Genomic DNA, 16,462 nt, shown 5'->3' with positions numbered 1-16,462 from the left:
TAGAATGTAAGACTTTTACTCTTGAGTCAACTTTTAATAAGGTGATTTGGCACGCCTCTATTATGTGCCATAGTTGCTAATTTTGATTAGAAGAATGAGAACATTATTCTGTGGCAAATTCTTGTGTATTTCAATTTCTGTTCTTCCATTTATTTCATGGACTTGAATCCTTTTCTTTGGATAGCATTATCTAAATATTTTAATTCCATTGTGGCTGTTCAAATTGGTACAATTTTCTTGTCTTTGTAGTATCAAATCATTTTTATACAGCTATAAATTTTATTATAAATAATCAAATTCATCTCTCTCTTTTTTAAAAGCTTAAGTTGACCCCGATTTTACTAAAAAATGACAACAATGCAGTTTGTGCCATGATTCAGCATGACTTTGCATTGCTTATTTATTTCAAGTTCATACAAGTTAACTTTTTGGAACATCTGTCTGTATATGGTCACATATAGACTGTGAAGTTCCAGGTAGGCATTAGAGTTTTAATATATCTTTAAAGAGCGTTTATTGTTCTTCCTGGAATACTCTTACTTTGAGGGGATGATGCCAGTGTGTGATTGAAATGCTTTTCTGTAAAGCACTAGCAGAAATTAATGTTCAAATGCTGGTTCAGGCTTACTATGCATGAAACTTTACGTGGCCTGGGTGATACAAAGACCCAAAAGGCAGCACAGAACCAAGAGCTAGGAGTTCTGAGCAGACCCAGCATGGCCACCAACATACTTTAAGAACTTGGACAAATCATTTAACCTTCTGAGTATTCCCATGGGTCTAAATTTGAAGGGGTCAGATTCAATCAGGGCAAGGTGACAAATTCATGTGCCTTGAGGTTAGGCATTTGATACAAATGTATGAAGTTTCTGGGTGTGAGACAGTAAGGAATGGTTAGCCTGTGGGGAAGGAGGCTGTGCCCTCATAAAGCCATTCAGATTCCAACATTTTAAAGCTGGACAAAGAAGTAAATTGTGTGGTGTGGGGGGAGGGGAAAGCAAGAGGAGGATTAAATTTGGCCATTGGATTGAATAAATTCTAAGGTCATTTCCAATGCAATGCACAGTTGTAAAATTTTGTTACTATGTGAAACACTTAGAATTTGTCTAGCATCTGTTGAGCTCTATATGTGCTCCTTTTTAAGTAATTGAAGATAAACCAGTAAAATAAAAAGTTTTCAGTTTGAATTTCCCCTTTAATTGTACATTAGAATTAGGAGAAAAAGTGATTTGACCATGAAATAGTTAAATGATTCAACAGTTTAATTTCCTGAGGTGTTTATTGTTGTTGCTGTTTTGTTTTTTAATCGACTGACCTGGAATGAGAATTTTGAATCCAGTACTATAGTCCAAGAATAAAACCCAGCCTGTAAGTTACTGGTTAGCAACTTCTCTATTAGTGAGTATTTTCATTAAAAAAATAATGTGAACATCTAAAAGAGAGTCATGCAACCTTTTTGTGACTAGTTTCATATTCTTTAAGGAGTGTTTACAAGTTCTATTTTCTTTTGATTAACATTTTAATAAAAATTTTAAAACAAATGTTATTTTATATGGAAAAATTAAAGTTGTAGTTTAAGTAAGTATATTTTCTAACATAATTTTCTAGCTCCATCAGTTTTTGCTCTTTTTGTATTTTCCTTTTTACAGCATATATTTATTTCTTTTTATCACCTTTACTGCCTTTTAAATCTATATTTTAGTTCAGAAAATAAGTACATTTTATCAGATGCTAATGGCAGTTATAGGCAACAAGCCTAGTGGAAGATGGGAAATAGGCCAAGTCAATATACTCTGGGGGTCTTATCTGTTCTCTTTGGCTCAATTTAAATCAGAATTTATGTCTACAAGAAAATTGAACCCATGACTGTGGGGAGCCACGTGTGTTATCTCAGTGACAATGGGAGAAGTAGAAGAAACTAGAATTTTTATGCCTTTAGTTGGGAACTTCTAGTAGTTTCTTCTTTCTATATTACTTGTATAGTTTTTCATTTCAGGATCATATGCATTTGTAGATCTATTCAAGTTACTTCATGTATGAGTAGTTTTAAGAATGGGTGCATTGTGTGAGGCATGCTTATATCTTTCAGATAATTTTTCCAAGTGTTAGTACAAACTGTTACTGTCTTTAAGATCTATATCCTGAAATAATGCTTAAAAATTTTTTATTAGATGTTAGAGTCAAGCCATGTTGTAATGATTTTAAGTATTTACTGTTCATTTCTTTGATAGCCAAGTCAAACCTGAAGTCCTTAGATGTTAATACTAAAATGGATTAGAACTGGTTAGTTCTGTTCCTTGACTGACCCACATCTGACATTAAAAGTACAAGATCTTTTTTTTTTGCCCCCAAACATTCATGATGTTCTCTGAAGGCTCCATATATTGTGGAAAATAAGAATAAACATATAAGTAGTAATATTAACAGATATAATTTAAGGTAAGCCAAACAGGGAGGCTTTCTAATGATGCTATCTCACATCCTATTATCTTGTTTTATAGAGGCATTTAAAAAAATTACCAGCATGATTAAGCCTTTTCTTTATTCTCTTTAGTGAATACACTCATATATGTTTATGAATAAATTCATGAATTTTTATCTTCAGTGTTTTAGTAACATATAAAATATATGGACAAAGTAGATGTTTAGACAACAACTCAATTATTCCTTTATTTTTCTAGGCTTATGGAAGTAAGACAAGAATGTCCAATCTATTGCTTAGATCACTGATTCCCAACATTAAAACAAAGTAATGCAAACTCTAAACTGAGGTAGTTAATTGCCACCCTTCTTGTATGTATACCTCATCAGTGGTTCTGAAACTAAGAACCCTCAGATTTTAATTCCTTTCATGAGACCAAAGGCTCTGATCCTCACTTAACATAAGTTCACCTTTAGTGTTTGACATTTGTTATGCAAGGCTTTCAAATGAAGTGTTTAATTAAAATTAAAGTGCCATTGTTTTTAATAACCCAGAAAAAAATGGGTATGAATTAAATAAATAAATAAAAAAAGACATGACAGTGGATTTAAGAATACTGTAGCTCCTGTGTGAATACTGGAGTTCTTTGAAAAATTTTATAAAATATTCTTATTATCAAAATCTAATTTAAGGTTTAATGATGCAGTAAAGTTGAGATGTTCACAAAGAAACCAGAATAATAACAGTAAAAATTTAGCCATAGCTTAGTACAATCTAACCAAAATTTTCTGGTCAATTAGATTTGATTGTTAAAGAGTGACAAACTACAAAAGTAATTAGAAATCATGCATTAGTGAGTGGCTGGATGCTGGAGCCTGTTAGAGGCATTTTTATGCTTCCTGAGATTTGACACCCCTTCCTGGGTCTCTGTAAACCAAAGTACATGCAATTGTCACACTCTTTATTTTTCTTGAGAAGGTTCTCACTAACCTGTTTAATAAATGTGATTTGTTCCATAATTTACTCTCTTTTCTTAAGAGGCAGCCTTTGCTTAGGCTATAAGACTAAATAATAATAAAAATAGGACAGTTAAATGATCTAACAGAAGCATATATATGTAAAAATAAAACCTAGAATCATAAATAGCCTTATCACCCTCAGTAGCTGTGCATTTCTAACCCAGTGGATTGATATAGAATCTTACCAGTGCCCTAAGTCCTATACGAGAGAGATAGGGAGGAGCACTGAGGGCAAGTAAGGTACTTGTCGTGATCTGTCCTTAAGGACTGTCACACCTACAATGTAATTTCATCTAAACAATGGTTTTCTGGTTAGGAAAAGATTTGTAGTCTGTTTCTTATAAAGTACATTTTAATCAGTAAAATATTTTTGAGCTAATCATATACTTAACTAATATTTAATTCATAAAATATTTTAAATATTATGAATATTTAAATTTTATCATACTATTTCTAATAAAAATAATTTTTGTATTAAATTCTATCCTTAAAGGTGAAATTGTATTACTTTTTAATATTTTCTTTACAAATGTATTTCTCTCAGTAGACTCACTTGAAATAGTTTCCTTTCTAAAGAAATAGAAAATAACAATATTCATGTAGGGAATAAGAAGTCAGCCATTGGGGCGCCTGGGTGGCTCAGTCGGTTAAGCGGCTGCCTTCAGCTCAGGTCATGATCCTGGAGTCCCAGGATCGAGTCCCGCATCGGGCTCCCTGCTCAGTGGGCAGTCTGCTTCTCCCTCTGACCCTCCCCTCTCTCATGCTCTCTGTCTCATTCTCTCTCTCAAATAAATAAATAAAATCTTTAAAAAAAAAAAAAAAAAAGTCAGCCATTAAGAGCTAAGTGATATTTTAAAGGGGAAGACCCCAAATCATTAACTTTTAATTTTTTATTTAATTTGATATAATTTAATTCAATTTATTTATTTGAGAGAGGGAGCACACATTCAAGCAGGGCGAGGAGCAGAGGGAGAGGGACAAGATAACTCTGTGTCGAGCTCTGAGCCTGACATGGGGTTCAACCTCGCAACCCTGAGATCATGACCTGAGCTGAAATCAAGAGTTGGGAGCTCAACCAATGGAGCCACCCAGGCACCCCACTTTTTATTTTTGTATAGATAAATCAATTGTTAGGTATTTTTTGCCTAATCTCATAAGTTTTTTTAAAGCTTTTTGCATATAGTTTTTGAAGTAAATTTCAAAGATACCAACTTTTAACCATATTAATCAACTTGGCAACAATTCATTTAGTACTTGACGCTGAAAAATATCTTTACACAAGTGGCTTCATTTTCTTATATAACTGAGAGAAATCTGTACCATTTCCTTGCAAATTTGACACACGGTCTCTTGTTAACTTACATGGTATGAATTTCATACTTGTGTATATATAAAGTGCGTTCTTGTCCTTGAAACATCTTTTTATATTTACATTTCCAAGAAAAATAATTCTAAAACTGATTTTCTTTTTTCAAGCTAAATGTTCACCTTTTAAATAAAAGGTTGTTTGTAATCTGCAAAACTCATTCTCTTCTTTATATATAAAATGTGTAGCATACTAATATTTAGAAAAAAAAAACATTCTCTAAAGTTTTTCAAAGACAATTGCATAGAAATATTTCTGGTGAGCCTGTATTATATGTCAGGCACTATCTTAGGTCCTAGAGGAACAGAGTTAATTATGCTACAGTACTTTCCCTCAGGATGTTCACTGTTTATTGGGGATGCAAATAATTACAATATAGTATGCTAAGGTAATGTGAACATGTAAAAAGTAGCACAAAGGTAGGAATGGTGTTTTGTTTTGTTTTGTTTTTTAACTCTCAAGTACTTCTAGGCCAGATCAATCTCTTTGGCTTCAGGTCAAATACTAGGGTAATTAATATTTTAGAGAGCCAAACTGAAACAGCCATATCATACTAGACCAAAACAACCAATATAACATAACATATAAGAATTACATGCATGTGTGTTATTACCTTAACATTAAAATATGGAAAATAGGTATTTATTTGAAGTTACATATTATTTCTTATTTACTTTTCTGTTACATAATTGCTATTTAAACAAAATAGTAGTAGAATAGTTAAAAGTGTCAATTAGTACTTAATAGGACTAATTTAACAAATAGTATGTATGAAATATAACAATATTTTTGTTTCATTCTGTCCTCTGGTAAAGCAATTAATTTTAATTACTTTTTGAATTTTTATTGGATATTTAAATTTTATAGACTATATTGTGAACTTAAATTTGGAATTATAAATGGAGAATTTAAACACAAAAGAACTAAGTAAACAGATGTTACCTATATTTAATGCAGAATAAGGACATATTTTTCTATCCCATGATACAATGGGATATTTTTATTCCTTGTTTCCTTTTCTAATAACAGTTCTCTTAAGTGTTTAAGTATTTAGGTAAGTATTTAGTGTCACACTAAAATTGAATATAGTTACATGTAATGTTTACTTTGATTTGAAGCTCTGCCCTCATCAAAGCCTTATCCCACTAATTCCTTGTATCAGCTCAATGTGATAACACCAGATTAAATATCCTCTCAAAAAAAATTTTTTTTTGGATTACTTTGGATTTTACTTACTTGAAGCAGCAGCTATTGAGACTTGTTAGAATTAGATCCCAGCTGTATCAATTCACTTAATATCAAGGCTTGTTCTGGCAGACATTCTGTGTCAACCAGGCCTTTTCCTTGTATGCATTTACCAGATAGGACATCCCTGCCAAAAATATTCATCATTTTTGAAAACTTCAGAGTACATTGTATGGCAACGTAAGTTAAACCTGTCTTCTTCAGGGACAATGGTTTTAAAGTACAGAGATTATATGAACTTGGGTATCCAATCAACATTGGATTTTAAATAAATTACAGTTTTAGTACAGAAATAGTCTTCTTTAACTTGGCTACCCTTTTCTACTGATTTTTTTTTTTTTTTTGGTTGGGGGAGTTTTATAGTAGTTTCTGGGTTTTTGTTTCAGCCTTAACAACTCAGGTGCAATCAATTTTTTTCTAGATTCCTTATGGGCATTCAGAGTTCATCAGATTTAGAGATACCACCCATAAATGTCTATTTTATTTCAGTCCTTTTCTTTTTACCTTCAATGTATTTCCAAATTAGAGAAAAACATTATTCTTGTCCCATACTTTCAAAATGAATTTATGGCAGGCCAAGATTTTAATCCTTTTTTATGGCCAGTAACAATAATAGTCATCTTGTAGGCTTATGTCTAAGGAGAATATATAGTTTTATTTCTATAAAGTCCAAAATCTCATTAAGTACTTATACACTTTGACATAACTGAAAAATGATCAAAAGCTTTCATTATGAAATCCTCAGTTTCACAGTTGAGCAAAACACACATCCTTTGAGCAGTGCTGCATATAAGGTGTGCAGGGCATTTAGCAGGTAATATCTTTGCATTTTCTTTGGCCAGAAGTTTATAAGCTGAATGGGATTTGTCAAAATTTACATTCACGTAGTCTGCCAAATATGTAAATAGAGGAGTGTGGTAGTCAGAATAATGGCCCTGCAAGATGTTCAAGTCCTAATCCTTGGAATTTGTGAATATATTATGTTACGTGATAAAAGGGGGATTAAGATAGCAGATGGAATTAAGTTTGCTAATCAGCTGACTTTAAGATGGAAGAATATGGCCACCTGGGTGGCTCAGTCAGCTAGGCCTCCAACTCCTGGTTTCAGCTCAGGTCATGATTTCAGGGTCCTGAGATCAAGCCCTGCATTGGGCTCCACGCCCCACATTTAAGCTCTGCTTAAGACTCTCTCCCTCTCCCCTAGCAATCCCTTGACTCTCTCACTCTCTCAAATGAATAAATAAATCTTTTAAAAAAAGAAGACTATCCTTGATTATCCAAGTGGTTCCAGTGTAATCACAAGGTTTTTTAAACATGGGAGAGGAAGGGAGAAGAGTCAGTGTCAGAGTGATGTGATCTATGAGATTCAACCAGCTATTGGTTATTTTGAAGATGTGAAGAAGCACCAGGCAAGGAATGGAGGTGGCCTCTAGAAGCAGGAAAAGTCAAAAAAATATATACTCCCCTAGTCCCCAGAAAGGAACTCAGTTATGCTAGTACTTTGATTTTTAGCTCCAATGCCTTGATTAACCCAGTAATACTCATTTCAGGATCCCATCCTCCAGAACCATAAAAAAGTAAATTGGTGTTGTTTTATGCTATTTAGTCTGTGGTAATTTGTTACAAGGCAATAGGAAATTAATGGGCAAAGTCTAGTTCTTATTTGGGTAAGATATCAGCATTCTTTGTTTTATGTTTTCTGGGGTTTCATAATATCTTCATAAAAACCTAGAAGAAGATTTGAAACTCCATTTTTCAAAACAAAGCATCTACGAACTAGAGTAAACATTTTGTTGTTGTGATTCAGTGCATCACTGAATATACGGAGAGAAGTGTGTTTATTAATAAGGTCCAATTAAATCTGGTTTACACTATCATAGGTCAACCCATCTATTCAAAATTTCTCCTTTTGTTTGCCTACATGGCTGTCGTCTCTGAATCAAGAAACATAACTTTATTTATTTTTATAGAATAATCCAGTGGATCATAGGATGTGCATTTATTCTTATGTGTGTCCACAGGCTAATACATTGACTGTTTTGACTGAGCATTGTTGTATTTTGGGGAGATGGAAAAAACAAAACATATGACTGATTTATAAGTACCCAAGTGTTTCATCTAGGACTTGTGAAATTTCTACTCCCTATGTACTTTTGCATCCCCTTTTCCACCATGCCCATTCCCAAATTCCTTTCTGCCTATTGTATAAAATGCTCTGTCTTGGTTAAATATCTCCCTAATACAATTAAATGTGTCTTTCTGTCATTAAAATAATACAGTTGTCTGGGTTATACTGACATTGTATTATAATCATTCTCATTTCATTATCTGAACTCTTAGAAAACTTGGTCAAAGTATTCACAATGTTAAAATTAAACTAGCATTACCTCAATGCAAAGCGCTTAATTAATCCACAGGAAAGTGAAAGATGACTGTTAATGTTCATGATTACAATGCACTAGCAGTTCTGAAAATCATCTGGGTAAATATTGCCAGCTTACTACCCTGAGGGTAAAACAAAAACAAAAAACAAAAACCTTGAATTAGGTCCTAGTTCTGCTCTGGCTCCCTAGTTTTTGTGCTCCATAGATTTTGGCTTTATCCTCTAGAAGGATCTTCCATGTCTTCCTTTTATATAAAGAAAACAGTGGAAAATATCCACTTATTGGTGGCTGAGCAGTTTTCTCTGCCTGTTCCTTCCCAACAGAAAGTTGGAAGCTCAGAGGTATTTTATATGTCTCATCTAGTTATAGTCTCTTTGCAAATACAACTCTCTCAATATCTTTTATCCCCACAGTGTGTTTGTTTCATCTGCTGTATGTGACAGAGGCCATTTGACTCTCTAGGATATTCTATGCATGCAGTTACATCTTGATGTTGTCTGTAGTTAGTAACAGTTTTACTTTTTTGTTGTTGTTGTTTTTTGTTTTTATTTTTTATTATTATGTTATGTTAATCACCATACCTTACATCATTAGTTTTTGATGTAGTGTTCCATGATTCATTGTTTGCGTATAACACCCAGTGCTCCATGCAGAACGTGCCCTCCTTAATACCCATCACCAGGCTAACCCATCCCCCTACCCCCTCCCCTCTAGAACCCTCAGTTTGTTTCTCAGAGTCCATAGTCTCTCAAGGTTCGTCTCCCCGCCCCCCCGATTTCTCGGACAAGACAAAAGCCTTGTCTTGTTTCTGATTTTGTTGGTCATGCTTCTGGTGTTGCTTGCTAAGCATGATAGTGGCTTTTGGACTAAGCTGGATGTATTTTATCATATGGAGGAAATTGCTATCGAAATCTATTTTATTGAGTATTTTAATAAAAAATGGTTATTGAATTTTGACAAATGGTTTTTCAGCATTAACAAAGACAATAAAATGTTTCTGAGATTCATTAATATTATAACATAATTTTATTAAAAGTTTTCCTAGTATTGAAAATTCTTAGAATAAACCTCACTTTGTCATGATGTATGATTCTTTTTGTGTATATGTTGATTAAATTTGCTAGTATTAGGATTTTTGCTTTGATATTCATAAGTGCTATTGATTTGAGGGTTTGAGTGCATATATGCAATCTTTGTTGTGTCAGGTGATTTTCTTCTTTAACCTATAATATGGAAGAAATTTTAGAAGCTTTAAAATTGCTTGATCTTTAGAGACTTAATAAAAAGTTTCCCCATGAAATCCTCTGGGACTGATGTCTTAGGATTTACCTCATGACAGATTTCCCTATTTCTTCTATGTAAATCAATCTTTAAATTTTCCGTCTCTTCTGAGGTCAGTTTTAGCAAATTATATTTTCATAGAAAATTATTCATTTTATTTGGATTTTCAAATTTATTTGCATTGTGTTTAGCAACATACTCTATTTTTTAAAATTTATTCTCACTGTGGTTATTTTCCTATTATAACATTCATTTTTGTGCATTTCTAATTTTTCTTACAAAAATAGGTTCATTAGTAATTTTTTTCTTTCAGATACAGCTGTTGAATTTATTCTATTATATTTTCAGTTTTATCTGCTTTTTCTTTAATAATTTGTTCTCTTTTGCTTCATTACAGTTTCCCATTCCTTTTCTAATTCTTGTAATAGATTCTTAATTTATTTTCATTGATTTTTTTATGGACAAAATACTCAATAATAATTCTCCTCTGAGCAGTGTGTTTAACTTTTAATAACTACATTTTGCAGGAGGAGTGGGAGTTACATAGTCCATATATATATACATATATATATAAATATACACACATATATATGTGTATATATATATGTGTGTGTATGTATATATATGTATGTGTGTGTGTGTATATATATATATATGTATATATATGTAGTTTTATAGAGAGGCATAAAACAGCATGGCAAAACATTTCAGTGGGATAGTAATCGTAGATTAAACTTAGCCAGATCACAGAAGACCTCATTATAGATTTAATAATATATATTCTGATATTAACTTTTCTATGCATATAAAATTTGTGATATATAATCAACATTTATGTGTATATTTGTGTTTTGTATATGTACACATCACTAATAATTTGCTAATAAATTTACTTTGTTGTTGATCCCATTTTCTTTTTAGGATTTTATTCTAAAATTAAGAGGGTTAAATGATGCTATGAGTTTTGAATTTTCTTCTCCTTTATAATCTTAAAATGCATTTTCAATAGTTTTATTTATTTATTTATTTATTTATTTAATTTTTTATGCGGGGGGAAGGGAAATATTGCTTCCTAAAATCATACTTTCTCTAATTAGGAGTACTCTGAGGGACTGAATAGTTACATAACCTCTGACCATTAGGGACACCAAGAAGGAATGGATGACAGGATTGAAGTGTGTGTGTGTGTGTATGTATGTGTGTGTATGAGAGAGAGGGAGAGAGAGAGAGAGAGGAGGCTTAAAGTTGTTTACACATGTACTCTCTTAGCCACTGGTCATACTTTGTTTCAGCAAAAGTGACTGCTATGGACTAAATTGTATACCACAACATTCATAAGTTGAAGCCTTAGCTTCCAGTGTGATGGTATTTAGAAATGGGGCCTTTGGAAGATAATCAGGTTTAGATGAGATCATGACAGTGGGACTCTTATGATGTATTACTGCCTTTAAAGGAAGAGACACCAGAGAGCTTGCTTCTTTTCCGCTCACATGCACCATGTACAAAGGGAGGTCCACGTGAAGACACAACAAGAATGTGGTTGTCTGCAGCCCAAGGAGAGAGCCCTAACCAGAAATGGACCTTGCTGGCACCTTGATCTTATACTTCCAGGCTCCAGAACTATGAGGAATATATTCCTATTGTTGAAGCCACCCTATCTATAGTACTTTGTTATGGCAGCCTGAGTTGACTAAAACAGTGACATTTCATTTTACTTATGGAAACCTCTGCTCTTCAAAGTAGTAAAAATATAATGGTTTTTACCACAGTAGTGATTATAATGGGAGATTAGACATTTTGAAAAATGATTTTTTTTGGTCTGATACATATGTTTTTTAAATGCATGTCAAGAAAACATACAGACATAGAGTAAACAGTGTTGTGAGTTTACAGAATGTAATGAAAAGATTTTGTTTCCAATTCAGACATCCTTACTTGATATGTTAAGTAAATCCTTCGATATTCATGATTCCTGTTTAATGAAGATTGACGAAGTATGAAATGCGGACACCATATTTCCACATATGCAAAATTACAGAGCTATTTTTTTTTTAACATTAGAAATTTTGACTTGCTTAACATTAAGATGTGCTGCAAAGTAAGTTGGGTTAGGGGCACCTAGGTGGCTCAGTCGGTTAAGCGTCTACCTTTGGCTCACGTCATGATCTCAGGGTCCTGGGATTGAGCCCCACATCTCTCTCCCTGCTCAGCGGGGAGCCTGCTTCTCCTTCTCCCTCTGTTTACTGCTCTGCCTACTTATGCTCTCTCTCTCTCTGTCAAACAAATAAAATCTTTAAAAATAATAATAAATAAATAAATAAAGTAAGTTGGCTTAGAATGTGATTATTATTAAAAGCTTGCTTTGGGGGTGCCTGGGTGGCTCAGTTGGTTAAGCGACTGCCTTCAGCTCAGGTCATGATCCCAGGGTCCTGGGATCGAGTCCCGCATCGGGCTCCCTGCTCTGCGGGGAGCCTGCTTCTCCCTCTCCCACTCTCCCTGCTTGTGTTCCCTCTCTCGCTGTGTCTCTCTCTGTCAAATAAATAAATAAAATCTTTAAAAATAAATAAATAAATAAAAGCTTGCTTTGGGATTAACACCTATAACTTTTTTTTTTTTTGTCTTTTTTTTCAGTCTTGTCTCAAGGGATAGGATACTCTCATTAATAATGGCATCTGAGGATGCTTTTTACACTTTATATCACTTTGTCCTCATAACTATTTTTTGTGCGAGGTTTTTTTTTTTAAGATTTATTTATTTTTAGAGAGAGTGAGAGCGAGAGAGCGCATGCGTGTGCCCTGGGGTGGGAGGGGCAGAGGGAGAGGAAGAGGAAGAGCAAGAGCAAGAATCCCAAACTGAGTCCTCGCTGAGTGTTGAGCATGGAGCCTGATCCTGAGCTTAATCCCACAACACCTCCTTCACCCCCCTGCCAGATCATGACCTGAGCCGAAATTAAAAGACTTAACTGACTGAACCACCCAGGTGCCCCTGTGAGAGGTTTCATTATCTTCATTTTGCAATAAGGAAACTATAAAAAAAGGCAAGGGTGTTTTCCTAATTTATATAACTAGGTTGTGGCAGAGTTGAGGTTTAAATTATTTCATACCCTTAAACATTAGGGGTCTGAATTAATTTGTTGTTGTTGTTGGGTTTTTTTGTTTGTTTTTAGTATGTGGCTAATAAGCTCTTCCATTAGGTTAGAAACCTGATCAAATTAAGATCTAACAAAGTTGTTTTTCTCCCAGTGATAATTTTGATACGTGTTTGTGAAGTACCGGGTATGTTCTTCAATAAAAAACTTGGAGCTGCGGGCACCTGGGTGGCTCAGTTGTTAAGCGTCTGCCTTCAGCTCAGGTCATGATCCCAGTGTCCTGGGATCGAGTCCCACATCAGGCTCCCTGCTCGGCAGGAAGTCTGCTTCTCCCTCTCCCACTCCCCCTGCTTGTGTTCCTGCTCTTGCTCTCTCTCTCTCTGTCAAATAAATAAATAAAATCTTAAAAAAAAAAACCCAAAAAACAAAAACTTGGAGCTGCTTCTGCTTTACTTGTGTCCTAAACACATACATTGTCTGCCTCTGAATAATCCAGTTCTGCAAATTGCCAAAGAATTTAGGAGAGTAGGACATATGGTAGATTCTTAAGAGAAAGTGGACATATTTCCTATTCCCTATAACTATTAGAAATTATTTCCTTACAATAATTACTTTATAAACCCACAAATTGAATAGTTCATCCTTGATTTCAAGAATCCCTAAGGAATGTCATCAGATTTAAGACATTTACCTAATATATAATAAATAGCTAGAATTTGTAATCAAAATGTTTGCTTCTCCACAATTCTTTTAATGTCTATAATTCCACTTGCTAATATCTTCTCAAATATGAATCCGCATGGTCAGTTCTTTGCTGTTACAATTTCTAAGCAGTAACTTTGTTCATAGGTCCATTGTGTAGGCAGAGATTCTAAGCTTGTAGCCTGCTGTGTTTACTGATCTATTTCTTAATAATTCTATATCAGACAATCACACAATTCACAAATTGTCTGGGAGGGAAAAAACACATTACCCATGCATTTAGAGGCTCTACTAAGAATGTTAGCCTTCTCTGTTACGTAGAATGATTGTAAAGCACCACAGTGAGACTTTTAAGCAAATCAGAATTACAGCTTTCTTGTTCTAAAATATAAATGTTTCTTTAAGGAATCATTTTGGTATTTGCCTAAGGATGTTTTCCTCTTCAGTTTAAATAGGATATGAAATTTTCTAAGTCCAAATTAGGTGATTAGCCAAGCTGTATTCAGTAATGTTCAGTCTTTGCTCTCAAATGTGCTTTTTCCATTTTGTGGCTCTGCTGTGTCTGGACTTCGGCTGTATATTCTGGGCCAGGCAGCGTTCTGCTATTCTGATGTCACCTCTGCTCCATCTACTGGAATAATGATTTTTACTATGTACAGTCTTTAGCAAAATCACTATTTTTATAATGGCTTTTTAAGAAAGTTTGTCATAAGCGTGGTGCCTAAGAGCATTAAAGTTATTTAGTTAAATTGAGAAAATTCAGAGCAGAATTAAGACGAAACTATTAAATTAATCCCATTCTCTCATACTCAAATATATGCAGCCAGCATTGTCTTCTGTCATGGAAAGATAGAACACTGCTTTGCACAGAGGGAGAAGCTGGTGCATGAGGGCAGGGAAGTAGGTGAATTTTGAAATAAAGCTGGTACTACAGTGTCTCTTTGCTCTGATTCCTGATCTCACAGCCACAGTGAGCTATTTGTTCTCAGACATGCCCTGACCTCTCATGTCTCCTTGCCTTTGTCCATGTTCTTTCTTCTTAGAGCCCCCTTCTCAATCCTGTGTACTTGGAAAACTTCGATCTCCTATTTTTCAAGATTCCTGACAGTTCTTTTTATGTGTTTCCTGACACCTCAGGCTTAAAGAAAGAGCTCTCATCTCTGTCTCCCTATGGTAACTCTAGTATGTTTCTGTTTTAGCATTTTTGCACAAAATTATTGTCTAGGTACATATGTCTTTTTTCATTAGACTCTCTACTCTTTGAAGGTGACACTATTTTGTTGTTGTTACTTATGATCAACTGCTTTTGCTAAAGAAGTGAAGTTCCAATGCTTGGAGATCACCTTGCTTGCAAAATGCTTGGATTTAAGTTCTCAAATCCAGAAAAGTTAAGGCAAAGCATCTTTGTTCTGCATAAATATAGTTGCAATATTTGGGGTCAGTAGCAGCAGTGAGGCCAAGCGCAGGGATACGGTGGCTAAAGCAGCCAATGAACAAAGCTGGGGCATAATTGAGGGAATGGGTCCTGGTGAAGGGGGACTCTGGTTAGGTGCTTAGCCAGAGGGACTTTAGTGAATAGACATGACTTAGGAACATTTTGGAAGTAGGAGTCTGTGGTGTGTGAGATATTCACTTTCTCTGACTTTTCTACAAAATATTCAGTGTCTCTTGTTCACCAGTGATTTTGCAGCTCAAGGATATCTTGGGGAAACAAAAGGTGATGCAGTGGTTTTCCTTCAAGGTTGGCCTGGGGTGAAAGCAAACATGTCGGGGGATAGTGAGGCATCTAGTTTATAGTGAAAACCTCAATACTAGCAGAATACCTGGGGCCATGATGTTACTCAGTGAATGAATTAATCAAGGAATGGAGGATGGATTCTTAGCAAAACACAAGAGAAGCCAGTAAAGTACTTGATTTTAACTGTTTTTTTTCAGAAGTTGAAACTTCTTTAAAATTAGCAAGAGAGGGGAATGACATATAAGAGCCTGAAGAGTTACCACCATTATTCTTTCCAGCTACAGAAAGCAGAGGGGACAGGTTGGCACTAAGGGTGCCAACTACTTGCCTGAAGACTCAACAAGTCACAGCAGGGACCAGAAAGGGCCCCTGTCTTGGTTTCTTTTAGTCTTCAAAAAAAGACTCTCTCTTAATGAAACACAAACCTCCCCAGGATGTAATATATCTTATTTTTTCAAGGAGGCAGCATGATTTAGTGAAAGACAATGGAGGTCTATGTTTGGATCTTTGCACCAACACCTTCTCACCTCTGTTAATTATCTTCAGCATAATTAATGGAATAATATATAAAACTAAACTAGAGCCAGGGATATAAGAGATGCTCAATTATCTTTCTTTTTCCTTCCCTGTCACCTGCACTCTTGGAATAAGAAGTCAACAGCAATATTCAAGAGGGCACGTTGAGAGCTAGTGAAGTACATGTTACAGGAGCATCCTGGAGACAGTATGGATACTTGAAGAGGGGAGCCTCAGGCTTAGACAAAAATTCCCTCCTTTCCAGTTTTGCCTTAGGCTTGCCTTTGGGGTAGGCTTTTGCCTTGTAATTAGCTGCTTATAGCAGAAGGAAGCCTGTTCAGGAACACAGCTTCATGCTCGCCCATTCCCTGTTTATAAACTATGGAGAATGCTACAGAGAGAATGTGTCCCCCTAAAATTCATATATTTAAATTCTAATCCCCAAGGTGATGGTATTAGGAGGTGGGGCCTTTTGGTGGTAATTATGTCATGAGGATGGAATGTTATGATTGGGATCAGTGCCCTTATAAAAGAGAACCTAGAGAGCTAGCTCACCCCTTTCACCATGTGAGAACACAGACACAGGTGCTGTCTATGAACCAGAAAGTGGGTCCTTACCAGACACTAAATCTGCCAGCACCTTGCATCTTGGATTTGATCTTGGAGTTTCTAGTCTCCAGAACTGTGGGAAATGTCTGTTG

General features: G+C 34.9%; 1 protein-coding gene across 1 annotated transcript in view; it reads left to right on the top strand.

Annotated features, from left to right (window-relative positions):
- The window catches only part of NAALADL2 (N-acetylated alpha-linked acidic dipeptidase like 2), a 1,292,620-nt gene that overhangs the window by 301,337 nt on the left and 974,821 nt on the right, over positions 1–16,462 (top strand). The window lies entirely within an intron of this gene.

The sequence above is a fragment of the Phoca vitulina genome, unplaced genomic scaffold (genome assembly GCF_004348235.1).
Source record: "Phoca vitulina isolate PV1807 unplaced genomic scaffold, GSC_HSeal_1.0 scaffold8, whole genome shotgun sequence".
Taxonomy (NCBI): Eukaryota; Metazoa; Chordata; class Mammalia; order Carnivora; family Phocidae; genus Phoca; species Phoca vitulina.
Note: the sequence above shows the minus strand (reverse complement) of the source record. Positions and strands in the feature narration are given on the sequence as shown.